The sequence below is a fragment of the Aphis gossypii genome, unplaced genomic scaffold (assembly GCF_020184175.1).
Source record: "Aphis gossypii isolate Hap1 unplaced genomic scaffold, ASM2018417v2 Contig00251, whole genome shotgun sequence".
Classification (NCBI taxonomy): domain Eukaryota; kingdom Metazoa; phylum Arthropoda; class Insecta; order Hemiptera; family Aphididae; genus Aphis; species Aphis gossypii.
Window position 1 is genome coordinate 125,530 of NW_026083040.1, and position 7,554 is coordinate 133,083.

At 27.7% G+C, this 7,554-nt stretch overlaps 1 pseudogene; it reads right to left on the reverse strand.

The window, feature by feature from the left end:
* Window positions 1–6,064: 6,064 nt before the first annotated feature.
* Window positions 6,065–6,879, reverse strand: LOC114120315 (uncharacterized; annotated as a pseudogene).
* Between the last annotated feature and the right edge of the window lie 675 nt (window positions 6,880–7,554).

The following is a 7,554-nucleotide window of genomic DNA, read 5'->3' on the forward strand; positions in this document are numbered from 1 at the left end:
GGTTTTTACCATTATTACATTGATTACCAAAAACCTACGATTTTTGTATTGAATTACCAAATAAACTTTCTGTATAAGAGACCTGCATAGTATATTCATTCAGGCTTACTATTGCAATTAATTTTATTTTATTGGTAATTTAAATTATTTTTTTTACTGGAAATATAATTTTAATAAAATAACAAAAAATATTTAGTAATAAATGTTGTATGTTTTATAAATAATTTGTATTTTAGCTGTAGTTTGCTCGTTGCATTTTGCTCCATACCATTATAATCATAATGATATAGGTGCACTCAATTTAAAATCAGACGCTGTACCATTATAGTAAGCATTACATGGTTTTACTTATTATATTATAGAGAAATAAACTGTTAATAATATTTAATTTTTTAAGTTCTTCTGGTTTTGATGAAAACATTGAATGTGGTACAAATGGATGTGATATGGGTACCGAAGATGGGATAGATGAAATAGTTATGAAGTAATTTTTTAATTTCTTATAATATAATCAATATTGAAGTTTTTCTAATTTTTTTATACCTACCTAACTTGTTTTGTTTAAGTCCAGTCCAATTGTGTGTTCATCACAAGAGAGGTCTACTACTCCAGCGTTATTACCATAAAAGACTACAGCTGGAACATTTTCTAAGTAACTATTTTTTTTTAGTCTAAATTGAATTGTATTATTAAGATCGGGATCCCTTTTTTTCCAGAATTAATATTTGCAATTGATTTTTTTTTTTAAAGAAAAAATATTAGTGTGCCAATTTATTTGTTATTATTTTCAGTGAATCTGTACCTAATTCAATCGACCCAGTAATTAGACGTCCTAAGAGATGCAGTGTTAAATTATTTGGATTTGATGATAGTTGCGATCTGGGAGTAAAGCCACTTATCGATAATGATAATGCTGAACTTGAAAAAGATGAATTAATTCTTAAGTAATGTATTGATATTGTTGATTTTAGTTGATTCTTCTGAAGCCTTTTGTGAACAAGACAATTCATCTCTACTATGCTCAATTGATAAAACCTGTTCATTATTTATGTAGGGTTATTAAAATAAAACCTACTAGATAGTATGAACATGTTTTACATTTTGAGGATCTACAATGTAATATGAAGCACTATATTTTTTACTCTTTCATATTTTAAATTCAGTAAATTCAGCTTTAATTTTTTTTTATATATACTATATCTTTTTTTCTTATGGTACCGAGGACCGGAGAAGGAACTATGTTTCCAATACTTTTCCTCCGGCCCCTATCATTTATTAAAACAAATCAAATACAACAATAATTAGCAGTGGTTGGCCAATCTCCCACTCACTACTATTAAAACTCATAATTTAACTATTATATAATATGGTACATTATATATATATATATATATATATATATATATATGTATAACTCTAATTCGTAGTATAATGAAATAAACTAAATATGTTTTATTTATTTATTTAAAATTAATACAACAGATGTAATAGAATGCTAAAAATGTTTTGTATCAGTACTAGTTTTAATATTTGTTTTTTTTTATTTGTATGACACTAAATAAAATAATTCTTTATATGTTTTTTACACTGTGTTTACATAACTTATTTATACCTATTCAGTTCTAAGTACATTTTGAACAAGTTAAATATTATTTTATTTAGATTGAATAATGAGATAGAGAATTGTAAAAAAGACAATCATGATTTAGAACAATATATTTCTTTGGAAAATTCCCGTTTTGAAATTCGGTTTTTTTAAATTCTCTCAAAATATTTTACACCAACTCAGGTTAATATGTTTCTTTACCCTACAAAAAAAGTGTACCGGTGGACACCTGAAGATATTTCAAGTGCCATTACATTAAGGAGTGTTTCTCCTAAGGCATACCGATATTTGAGAGTCAAAAAAAATTTTCCGCTACCAGGTTAATAAAAATGGTTTAGTTTCTTACTTAAATTTTAAATTGATTTACATATTTACATATAACATAAAGAATAATATTTTAAAGGCCTGTCTACGCTAAGAACGTGGACTGCAAGATTTTGTATTGAAGATGGAATACTTTTTAGTGTTCTATCCTTAATGAAAGCAAAAGGTAATAATATATTAACTTAAGTATTTTATAATGATAAATTATTCGTTTTTTCTTTACTGATTAAAATTCTTAATGTGTTAATATTAAAATACACACCATTTTAATATTTTAACTGAATTACTTAATACATTTTTTAAGGAGAATTCATGAATGAAACTGAAAAATTATCAGTTATATGTTTCGATGAAACCTTTATATCAAATAGAATATGTTTCGATAAGAAACATGAACGTGTTATTGGACCTCACAAATGTATTCAAACTGTTGTTGTTCGTGGTAAATATAACATTTCAATATTTCATCATAAATAAATGATCATATATTTTTATTACTAAGATACTATACATTTTATTTGTTTAATAGGGTTGGTTAATAATTGGAAACAGCCAATATATTATGGCTATGATCAAAAAATGACAAAAGAGTTACTATTACAAATTATAGAACAATTGCATAATATTGGGTTTAATGTGATTTCTATCGTTAGTGACATGGGTTCAACTAACATGAGATTATGGAATAATTTAAATATATCTGTAGATAATACATCATTTGAACATCCTATTACCAAAAATCAATTGTATGTCTTTGCAGATGTACCACATTTGCTTAAATTAGCAAGGAATCATTTACTTGATAAGTATGAAGTTAATTTTTAAGTCAGTAAATTTAATCATTAAATATCTAAACGCTAATATTTTATTCAGAGGTTTTATTCTTCCTAATGGTAAATACATTGGGAAAAATATATTTGAAGAATTAATAAACCTTAACTCTGGACATGACTATAAATTAGCTCATAAAGTTACTAGTCGCCATTTATTGGTTGAGGGAACAGGTCGGATGAATGTGAAACTAGCTGCTCAGTTGCTTTCAAATACTGTAGCTAAAGCAATAACATTTTGTGAAGACAGGGGAGATTTAAATACATATAACTGGAGAGATGTGAACAATGTTTTCTTTGTGGATTAAGGGAAAGCTTAAGCTCATACATAGAATAGTATAAGTATTATCATACTATACACTAAATACTAAATTAGTTTGCTTACATATTTAATGTTTATAATATGAAATAGGCTGAAAATATCATTTCATTATTTAATCAATGGTTTGATTTATTATATACTCAAAATAAGTATGATAAAGGGGTAGAGAGTTATGGCCTTAATGAACAAACTCAAAACGAGCTAATTGAAAAAATGAACAATTTCATTAAACATATGCGAGTTCATGGCAAAAAATCACTACTTCCTTTCCAAAAGGGTAATATTTTTTCTTATAATTTATACCTAATAGTTTATAATTAATTATATATTTTTATTTGTTAACCCTGCTATTATCCATTATACTTGAAGGAATTTTAGTTAGCAACATATCCCTCAAAAATTTGATGAAAGACATAAAAAATTTACATGGAGTTCAATATATCTTAACAAGAAAGCTAAATCAAGATATTTTAGAAAACTTGTTTAGCTTTTTAAAGGGAATGGCCGGGAGTTCCAGTAACAATATAACCGTTTTAGATTACTGGTAAATACTTACATAATTATTAGTATAAGTATATAAGTATAAGTAACAAATTTAAGTAAAAATATAGGTATAATTATGACATCTATGATACTTTTGATAATACTCTATGATAACTATTACTATTGTATATATTATAGCTTGCGATGGTATATATTGTGTAAACACTCAGATTTAGTGTTCACTGAAAACACCAAACTGAAGGTAGTCTTGAAACCAGTCTGTTAACTTTAGATGATCATGAGTGTTTAACTTCACAAATACATACAACATCCTTCAGAATTTGAAAATACAGCTGTAGTAGAAGGACAATTAGGCACAATGAAAACAGTTGTTTCAACATCAAATTTTGATCTCCTTAAACAGTTTGAGGCATACATTAAAAATTCATAGTTTTAAAATACAATTATAAAATTTACCTCATTCTTTTCAGATGGAATCTGAAGAACCATTCAGTGGATTGGAGAAATAATGTGCTCAATATGTTGCTGTCTATGTAGCTAATCGTTTTTCATGTAAATATCCACATTTGATCAGCCACACTGATAATAGCCAGCAATCAAACAATTGGACACAAAGCATTTCAAAAGGCAATCTAAAAATGTCTTTATATAGCCTCGAAAAAGCGATTGAACAACTAGAAATAGACTTCAATGCGTTTCATGGAGACAGCCTTTTGAAAACATCTAATATAATAAAAAATTTAAGTGATGTATTAGCAAAAAATATTAAGCATTTAAACATACCAGTTGAAGTCGTCCAATGTCTAGTTCGAACTAGGACTTACATAAGGTTAAATAATTTAAACAAAGAAATTCTAAATAAACAATTTAAACGATGTAATAAACATAAAATACAAAAATGTATTAAATAGGTAACTTCTCGCGTAATATTTTTGGTATGTAACCGTACATGATAACTAATAAAAAAAATTTACAGCCAAATATTTAAGGTATACTGTGTACATCTAGGTTTTGGAGTCGATGTTTGCGAGCCAATAGAAGTATTAACTTAACATATTAACATTTTTTTTTTAAATTTGTGAGTAACTGAGTATCCACACCACTGACAATTAATAACAATCACTTGACATAATACAAATTTTGTCATGAACAATAATTATTACTACATATTATATCTAATTTGGTACAAATATTTAAATATTATACAAAATTGAAAACTCGATGATAACGATAAGTCGATAAATGATAACTTGGAAATATCAAGTATAATATATACGACCAATGAGAGATGGAGAACGTAATACACGGTAAAAAGTGTGGGTACTTCCCGAGGATATGCACAACACAAAGTTGCTGACATACCTATATATTTTTTCATGATTGTAGCTAGGATTGTAGTTATCTCATATTATATTATATTATATATTATTATCTACAATCTTGGTTTACACAAAAAGGAATACCATAATATTATGTAGTTTGTATAGTACACGGAATTAGATATAATCACATATTATTTTAATATTGTTGTAATGATAGTGGTGCTGTGCCGCACTATCAATCAACAGTTTTATTTTATCTTAGAATGTTCGTATTTGTTCGTATTGTAGTAATCCGACCATATTACTTTATTTTTATTACCTTTGAGCTGATACTGTTTGCAATAATTTCATATATCCAATTTATAGATCTAGTATTATATTCTTGTTATATGAATTCGTAGAATTAAAATACGTATATTATTTATATTATTTATAGATCTAGTTATATGAATTTTTAGAAAGCTAATACGCATTCAATAATCGTGTCTTAGTAAACACGAAACTTGTGTTCCGGTTTACCATGACACACACGTATATTCTGGGACTACGTCCATGATTAGTTTTATATAAAAAGGGTTGTGACTTGTGGTAGTATTAAGATTCAGACATAGTTAAGCCTCAAGTACGCATGGACCGGTGGCGTTGTTCTATACTTAACAACACATCGGGCTAGTCGTTAATATTATTATTTTACTCTGTCTCAGTTAATAAATAACTTGATTTTCAAACTTATAACAAACGAGTTGTTTATTTACTACAAATTTCTTACGCTCTCCGAAGAAGATAGACGACAAAGTGGACTTCGTCGTTAAATCGTGTTGAGCCATCTTCACCATGACCGGCTCACTACAGTATTGTGAAAATTTTATGACGGGACGGACTGGTATAATATATTTCCCAATTTTGATAACGACTGATAACAGTGACATCAGATATTCAGATTAGACAGATTATCTCAAAAATTTATTCAATTTATTCATTAAAACAATAAATGTCAATCACAATAATTATATAAATAGTAAAATCAATAAATTGTACATGGGATAATATACATAGTCAATCACAATTCACAATACTAATATAAACAGGTAATAAAATGGTAAAATAAATAATAGTATATATAATAATTAAATAGAATTCATACAAAATACATATTTTATACTCCTTCAAAACAAAACTCGTCATTACTATTTTTGTTGTACAGGTTACTTGTAGTCATAGAATCTATCATTTTTTTTGAGGGTTTAAAATTAATACATGTATCATTTTTAATTTTTATTTGTTGTGAGGCCAACAAGCATCCTTGAATTGTATCATTATTTAATCGGTTCCTTGTTTTAACTTTAATTAAATTTACTTTGCTAAAGATTCGCTCACAATCAGCATTTGAGTGTGGGAGAGATAATGCCCCAAGAGCAAAATTGGATAAATGTAAAAATGGATACTCTTGATTACCCATCTGCAAGTTGGATAGCTTAAACCAGAAGACATCTGGTTCTTCTAAATGATTAAGAACATCAGTTGGAATATTAAAGTTATTCACTAATCTCCATTCATCGTCAATATTTTGTAATAATTCATCATTTGATTAGGTTATTCGAGGTAATAGTTTTAAAATAGGAAAAATAGTACTATTATTTTCTCTTGTTTTTGATATAGCAACTTTAGGATCAATTAACTTTATTTTTGACATTAAGCCATTAAGGGATTACTAAAATCATACCTTTTTTTAATTTGTAAACATGCTATTTTTAAGAGTTGTTGTGCCCTCAAATAAAAGTCCTTTAACAATGCATTATTACTATTAACACTAGGTTTTTCAATTTCCTTCAATACTTTTATACCAAGGTATATTTGTGTATTTGGTATATATTGTTCAACATTTTCAGGATTAATTAAATGTAAAGGAGTTTTGTTTACATAATCTTGTTTCATGAAACTTAACAATAAATCTTTGTAAGTGGAAACCATTTTATCGTGTAATTGAGTTTTAACCACAGAAGAACTTTGGAAAAATGAATTAAGAGAGGTAAATTTGGGCAAGATCCAATCTAAAAATAAAAATATTAGTTTTATGAGAGGATCTGTTAATGCACTATAAATAGTTTCTGCTATTGTGAGACGTTCAGTTAAATGTTTATCTTGGAAATATAAAAATAATGGATTCCATTGTTCAATTAGTCTTGATACAACTAAGTGCAAAGACAACCACCTAGTCTGACTTGGATGTAAAAGTTTATGTACTGGAGTGGAACAAAATTCCTGAAATTGCACAAACTGAGCACTTCTTTTAGAACTCATTGAAAAGAAAAAATAAACACTACGTGCTAAAACTTCACAGCGTTTGGGAAGGATTTTGCAAGCTTCACTTGCGCAAAGGTGCAAAGAATGGCATATACAAGTGAATGTTTGAATGTGATAGTTTTGTGCCACCCGTAATATTCGCTCCCGAGTTTTTCTCCGACCGCCTCTCTAATAATGGACAGTTTTTTACGTTCTTGATCTCTACAGACTCATAAAAAGTGCGCGTTCGGATCGGTGCCGTTTTCGAGTCAATTCGACCAAAATTTTCCCCACAAGGGCAGTTTTTAGTGACTCCGAATTTACACACATTCGTAGCAGAATCACGAAACATAAGTCTAATCT